The sequence below is a fragment of the Carassius carassius genome, chromosome 38 (genome assembly GCF_963082965.1).
Source record: "Carassius carassius chromosome 38, fCarCar2.1, whole genome shotgun sequence".
NCBI lineage: Eukaryota > Metazoa > Chordata > Actinopteri > Cypriniformes > Cyprinidae > Carassius > Carassius carassius.
In genome coordinates, this window is record NC_081792.1 from 3,035,612 (window position 1) to 3,042,832 (window position 7,221).

Genomic DNA, 7,221 nt, shown 5'->3' on the forward strand with positions numbered 1-7,221 from the left:
CGACATGATTTCAAAGTGAGTCTGTAATCAAGTCGTCCACAGTTCAAATCTGGGTGCCCCTTTGGACTTGTCTTATTTGGAAGTTTTGAGTTGTAGAGTTGTTGATTCTGATTGGGAGTAACCAAAGACTTGAGTTTACCGTGAAGCAGTCAATGTTGGATATTGATGAACCGTGGGATGTAACTTAATCTTTGGCTCTAAGCACAGAAGTCTTTGGGGGTTTGGCTCAATGAAAGAGCATTTTTCTGCAAAGATTTGGGGGTTTGGCTCAGTGGGAGAGCATTTGACTGCAGATTAGGAATAAGTGCAAACATATCTATATAGAAAGATTCTGTATGTGATTGTAACTCAGTGGCACATCCTCTCGAGAGGTTTTATTTTGTATCTGGCATGCTTGTCATATCCAAAAACTTTATTCAAAATTGAGTCTGTCATCTTGTGTGAGGCTATGGTCCAATGAGTCTGTGGGGGTATAGCTCAGTGGTAGAGCATTTGACTGCAGATCAAGAGGTCCCCAGTTCAAATCTGGGTGCCCCCTTTGGATTTGGCAGGTTAGGAATATGTGTAGCCATATCTTCCTGCCTGTTTGTGCTCATATTGTATGCGGTCATATCTCAATGGCACAGCGTTTCATTGTAGATCAAGAAATCCCAGGTTCATTCCATGTGCCTCCTTTGGGCATATTAGGAATAAACAAATCCTTGACATAACTTCATTTTTGTGGTTTGTGCTAATGCAGTACGGGTTATAGCTCAACGACAGAGCATTTGTCTGCAGATCAATAGGTCTACGTTTTGATCAGATGCAACTACACTCACAATTTAAAAGATACATTATTCATATGCTTGGCGAAAGAGATGTGTTTTTAATCTAGATTTAAACAGAGAGAGTGTGTCTGAACCCCGAACATTATCAGGAAGGCTATTCCAGTATTTGGGAGCCAAATGTGAGAAAGCTCTACCTCCTTTAGTGGACTTTGCTATCTTAGGAACTACCAAAAGCCACTAGCCAGTGCAGAGACTGTAAAATTGGGGTAATATGATCATATTTTCTTGACCTCGTAAGGACTCTAGCTGCTGCATTTTGGACTACCTGTAGCTTGTTTATTGACAAAGCAGGACAACCACCTAGAAGTGCATTACAATAGTCCAGTCTAGAGGTCATGAATGCATGAACTAGCTTTTCTGCATCAGAAACAGATAACATGTTTTGTAGCTTGGCAATGTTTCTAAGATGGAAGAATGCAGTTTTTGTAACATTGGAAATATGATTTTCAAAAGACAAATTGCTGTCTAATATAACACCCAGATTTCTGACTGTAGAGGAAGTAACAGTACATCCGTCTAGTTGCAGATTGTAATCTACAAGATTCTGTGTAGTGTTTTTTGGTCCAATAATTAATATCTCTGTCTTATCCGAATTTAATTGGAGAAAATTATTTGTCATCCAATCTTTTACATTTTTAACACACTCTGTTAGCTTAGATAATTGGGAAGTTTCATCTGGTCTCGTTGAGATATATAGCTGAGTATCATCAGCATAACAGTGAAAGCTAACACCATGTTTCCTGATGATATCTCCCAAGGGTAACATATAAAGCGTGAAGAGTTGCGGCCCTAGTACTGAGCCTTGAGGTACTCCCTTGTGATCGATAGGATACATCTTCATTCACTGCTACGAACTGATGGCGGTCATATAAGTACGATTTAAACCATGCTAATGCACTTCCACTGATGCCAACAAAGTATTCAAGTCTATGCAAAAGAATGTTGTGGTCAATTGTGTCAAACGCAGCACTAAGATCCAATAAAACTAATAGAGAGATACACCCACGATCAGATGATAAGAGCAGATCATTTGTAACTCTAAGAAGAGCAGTCTCAGTACTATGATACGGTCTAAATCCTGACTGGAAATCCTCACATATACCATTTTTCTCTAAGAAGGAATATAATTGTGTGGATACCACCTTTTCTAGTATCTTGGACAGAAAAGGGAGATTCGAGATTGGTCTATAATTAACTAGTTCTTTGGGGTCAAGTTGTGGTTTTTTGATGAGAGGCTTAATAACAGCCAGTTTGAAGGTTTTGGGGACATGTCCTAATGACAATGAGGAATTAATAATAGTCAGAAGAGGATCTATGACTTCTGGAAGCACCTCTTTCATGAGCTTAGATGGTATAGGGTCTAACATACATGTTGTTGGTTTAGATGATTTAACAAGTTTATACAATTCTTCCTCTCCTATGGTAGAGAATGAGTGGAACTGTTCCTCAGGGGGTCTATAGTGCACTGTCTGATGTGATACTGTAGCTGACGGCTGAATGGTTGCAATTTTATCTCTAATAGTATCGACTTTAGAAGTAAAGTAGTTCATAAACTCATTACTGCTGTGGTGTTGGGAAATGTCAACACTTGTTGAGGCTTTATTTTTCGTTAATTTAGCCACTGTATTGAATAAATACCTGGGGTTATGTTTGTTTTCTTCTAAAAGAGAAGAAAAGTAATCGGATCTAGCAGTTTTTAATGCTTTTCTGTAGGATATGTTACTTTCCCGCCAAGCAATACGAAATACCTCTAGTTTTGTTTTCCTCCAGCTGCGCTCCATTTTTCGGGCTGCTCTCTTTAGGGTGCGAGTATGCTCATTATACCATGGTGTCAAACTGTTTTCCTTAACCTTCCTTAAGCGTAAAGGAGCAACTTTATTTAAAGTGCTAGAAAAGAGAGAGTCCATAGTTTCTGTTACATCATCAAGTTGTTCTGAGGTTTTGGATATGCTAAGGAATTTGGATACATCAGGAAGATAACTTAAAAAGCAGTCTTTTGTGTTAGAAGTGATGGTTCTTCCATACTTGTAACAAGAAGTAGAATTTACAATTTTGGCTATATGAATTTTGCAAAGAACTAAATAATGATCTGAGATATCATCACTTGGCTGAATAATTTCAACACCATCAACATCAATTCCATGTGACAGTATTAAATCTAGAGTATGATTTCGACAATGAGTAGGTCCTGAAACGTGTTGTCTAACACCAATAGAGTTCAGAATGTCTATAAATGCTGATCCCAATGCATCGTTTTCATTATCAACATGGATATTAAAATCACCAACTATTAAAATGGCAAGCCCGTGACATCAAAACAACATGGCATTACACCCTTCAAAGTAATGAAGCAGTTACAGAGTAGCGATGAAATTGTTCATTCGAAAATCAACTGGCTGCCAGCCTGCAGTTTATTTCCCCTTTAATCGCCGAGCTTGTCGGAGTGCTTGTGAGACGAATGACAATACAGAAGCATGTCCGTGTCTTCCCTAGACATCGGAAAGGGTGTGCAGAATATGTCTTTTTTGGAAAAACAGAAGAATGCCTGAAGATTTGCCTTTTCTTCTGGATTTTGGAGAAGAAGAAAAAACACAACAACAAAATAAGCTGGAGAAAAACAAGCACAGAGCGAGCCAGCCAGGAGTCAAACCTAGAATCTTCTGATCCGTAGTCAAACACATTATCCATTGCGCCAATGGCCCACCGCTAGTAAAGACCCCTGATTGCTACAGAGTTGTTGGTTTTAGATGAGACAGTGGCAAGCTAAGGATTGCCAACACTCCAACCTACAGTTCTGCACTCTACCAGCTGAGCTATCGAAGGGGCAAATTGTTAAACAGAACCTCGACGTCTGGTGCAGGAAGATGTGCTGGATTTTTGAGGAGGGAAGCAAAAAGGAGCATGCGTTCCCATACCGGGAGTCGAACCCTGGCCCCCTGGGTGAAAACCAGGAATCCTAACCACTAGACCATATGGGATTTGGACAACTTAAACCGGCCATTGGCGCACTTTCCATATATGTGGTCAGTGTGGGTGCAGGATCTTGTAGTGGCCTGTTGCTTTAGGTCTGCGACTGTAACAATGTGATAATAATTTGGCAAAACAAGAATTATCCAAAAGGACGGTTTTCTGATTTATATAGTGTTGTATGCATTCAAGGGATCTGTTTTTTTGGGCAGATTCCAGTGAACATAGAATCTTCTGATCAGGAGGTAAGCCCACCAGCCCACCAGTCCACCAGTCCACCAGTCCACCAGCCCCTCCCTGGTGGTCTGGTGGTTAGGATTCGGCGCTCTCACCGCCGCGGCCCGGGTTCGATTCCCGGTCAGGGAAAGCTCTTTTGGCTTCCAATTGTGGACTGCGAATTCTAGCTCTGCTAACAGCTGCGAGAAGGCCAGCTCCAAACCAAAAATATGGTGAGCACTTGAAAAAAAAGACCTCCTTTGAGCCGGAGTCGAACCAGAGACCTAAGGATTGCCAACACTCCAACCTACAGTCCTCCGCTCTACCAGCTGAGCTATCAAAGGGGCAAAGTGTTAGACAGAACCTCGACATATCACGGTCTTGTAGCTCTACTTCTGGCCAAAAAGTCACTTCTGGTGCAGGAAGATGTGCTGGATTTTTGAGGAGGGAATCAAAAAGGACATGCGTTCCCATACCGGGAGTCAAACCTGGGCCGCCTGGGTGAAAACCAGGAATCCTAAGCGCTAGACCATATGGGATTTGGAAACCTTAAACTGGCCATTGGCTTCTGGCGCACTTTCCATACATGTGGTCAGTGTGGGCGCAGGATCTTGTAGTGGCCTGTTGCTTTAGGTCTGCGACTGTAACAATGTGATAATAATTTGGCAAAACAAGAATTATCCAATAGGACGGTTTTCTGAATTAAATAGTGTTGTATGCATTCAAGGGATCTGTTTTTTTTTACTCACCCCGGGAGTTCAGTTTATTTGGGCAGATTCCTGTGATTGCTGAACTGATACCTCGAACTTGTAATTAAGCTCTTTTCCAGGTGAAAATACTTGTGTCATCCATTTGAAAACACACACGGCAACCGTTATCCAGAGGAAAAACTGCCTATTGTCACTCTGTCAAGATACAAAAATGACATTGTGTGGGTAACAATGAAAGTGAGACCAATTTTTAATCGGCAAAGTTGCTGATTATTCGCTCCTTCAGTTTAACTCAGTTTACAACTTTTTCTAAATGTCCAGGTGACAATTATTGATAAGGCTTCAAAATGGCAAGCCCATGACATCAAAACCACATGGCATTATACCCTTCAAGGTAATGAAGCAGTTACAGAGTAGCGATGAAATTGTTCATTCGAAAATCAACTGGCTGCCAGCCTGCAGTTTATTTCCCCTATAATCGCCGAGCTTGTCGGAGTGCTTGTGAGACGAATGGCAATACCGAAGCATGTCCGTGTCTTCCCTAGACATTGGAAAGGGTGTGCAGACTATGTCTTTTTTGGAAAAAAGAAGAATGCCTGAAGATTTGCCTTTTCTTCTGGATTTTGGAGTAGAGAAAAAAACACAACAACAAAATAAGCCGGAGAAAAACAAGCACAGAGCGAGGAAGCCAGGAGTCGAACCTAGAATCTTCTGATCTGTAGTCAGACGCGTTATCCATTGCGCCACTGGCCCACCAATAGTAAAGACCCCTGATTGCTACAGAGTTGTTGGTTTTAGATGTGAAATTGGCAAGCATTGCTGTCTGCTTATTCACACCTTGTTTTCAGGAGGTAAGCCCACCAGCCCACCAGCCCCTCCCTGGTGGTCTAGTGGTAAGGATTCGGCGCTCTCACCGCCGCGGCCTGGGTTTGATTCCCCGTCAGGGAAAGCTCTTTTGGCTTCCAATTGTGGACTGCGAATTCAAGCTCTGCTAACAGCTGCGAGAAAGCCAGCTCCAAACCAAAAAAATGGTGAGCACTTGAAAAAAAGACCTCCTTCGAGCCGGAGTTGAACCAGCGACCTAAGGATTGCCAACACTCCAACCTACAGTCCTCCGCTCTACCAGCTGAGCTATCGAAGGGGCAGAGTGTTAGACAGAACCTCGACATATCACGGTCTTGTAGCTCTACTGCTGGCCAAAAAGTCACTTCTGGTGCAGGAAGATGTGCTGGATTTTTGAGGAGGGAATCAAAAAGGAGCATGCGTTCCCATACCGGGAGTCAAAACTGGGCCGCCTGGGTGAAATCCAGGAATCCTAAGCGCTAGACCATATGGAATTTGGAAACCTTAAACTGGCCATTGGCTTCTGGCGCACTTTCCATACATGTGGTCAGTGTGGGCGCAGGATCTTGTAGTGGCCTGTTGCTTTAGGTCTGCGACTGTAACAATGTGATAATAATTTGGCAAAACAAGAATTATCCATAAGGACGTTTTTCTGAATTATATAGTGTTGTATGCATTCAAGGGATCTGTTTTTTTTACTCACCCCGGGAGTTCAGTTTATGTGGGCAGATTCCTGTGATTGCTGAATTGATACCTTGAACTGGTAATTAAGCTCTTGTCCAGGTGAAAATACTTGTGTCATGCATCTGAAAACACACATTGCAACCGTTATCTAGATGAAAATCTGACTATCATCGGTCTGTCAAAGTACAAAATTGACATATTGTGAGGTTAATAATGAAAGTGAGACCAATTTTTAATCTGCAAAGTTGCTGATTATTCGCTCGTTCAGTTTAATGCAGATTACAATTTATTCTCAATGTCCAGGTGGCAATTAGTGATAAGGATTCAAAATGGCAAGCCCGTGACATAAAAACAACATGGCATTACACCCTTCAAAGTAATGAAGCAGTTACAGAGTAGCGATGAAATTGTTCATTCGAAAATCAACTGGCTGCCAGCCTGCAGTTTATTTCCCCTTTAATCGCCGAGCTTGTCGGAGTGCTTGTGAGACGAATGACAATACCGAAGCATGTCCGTGTCTTCCCTAGACATCGGAAAGGGTGTGCAGAATATGTATTTTTTGGAAAAAAAGAAGAATGCCTGAAGATTTGCCTTTTCTTCTGGATTTTAGAGTAGAGAAAAAAACACAACAACAAAATAAGCCGGAGAAAAACAAGCACAGAGCGAGCCAGCCAGGAGTCAAAGCTAGAATCTTCTGATCCGTAGTCAGACACATTATCCATTGCGCCAATGGCACACCGCTAGTAAAGACCCCTGATTGCTACAGAGTTGTTGGTTTTAGATGAGACAGTGGCAAGCTAAGGATTGCCAACACTCCAACCCACAGTCCTCCACTCTACCAGCTGAGCTATCGAAGGGGCGAAGTGTTAGACAGAACCTCGACGTCTGGTGCAGGAAGATGTGCTGGATTTTTGAGGAGGGAAGCAAAAAGGAGCATGCGTTCCTATACCGGGAGTAGAACCCAGGCCCCCTGG

At 42.3% G+C, this 7,221-nt stretch overlaps 5 non-coding genes across 5 annotated transcripts; 3 read left to right on the plus strand and 2 right to left on the minus strand.

Moving 5' to 3' along the window:
* The first annotated feature begins 466 nt into the window (after nucleotides 1-466).
* On the plus strand, nucleotides 467-538 carry trnac-gca (transfer RNA cysteine (anticodon GCA)). The gene has a single exon. It is a non-coding gene; the product is annotated as a tRNA-Cys (tRNA).
* A 3,195-nt stretch (nucleotides 539-3,733) lies between these two features.
* trnae-uuc (transfer RNA glutamic acid (anticodon UUC)) lies at nucleotides 3,734-3,805 on the minus strand. The gene has a single exon. It is a non-coding gene; the product is annotated as a tRNA-Glu (tRNA).
* A 283-nt stretch (nucleotides 3,806-4,088) lies between these two features.
* On the plus strand, nucleotides 4,089-4,160 carry trnae-cuc (transfer RNA glutamic acid (anticodon CUC)). The gene has a single exon. It is a non-coding gene; the product is annotated as a tRNA-Glu (tRNA).
* Nucleotides 4,161-5,596: 1,436 nt separating this feature from the next.
* On the plus strand, nucleotides 5,597-5,668 carry trnae-cuc (transfer RNA glutamic acid (anticodon CUC)). Its single transcript has one exon. It is a non-coding gene; the product is annotated as a tRNA-Glu (tRNA).
* Nucleotides 5,669-5,773: 105 nt separating this feature from the next.
* On the minus strand, nucleotides 5,774-5,861 carry trnay-gua (transfer RNA tyrosine (anticodon GUA)). The gene is given in 2 exon segments: nucleotides 5,774-5,809; nucleotides 5,825-5,861. It is a non-coding gene; the product is annotated as a tRNA-Tyr (tRNA).
* Nucleotides 5,862-7,221: the final 1,360 nt, after the last annotated feature.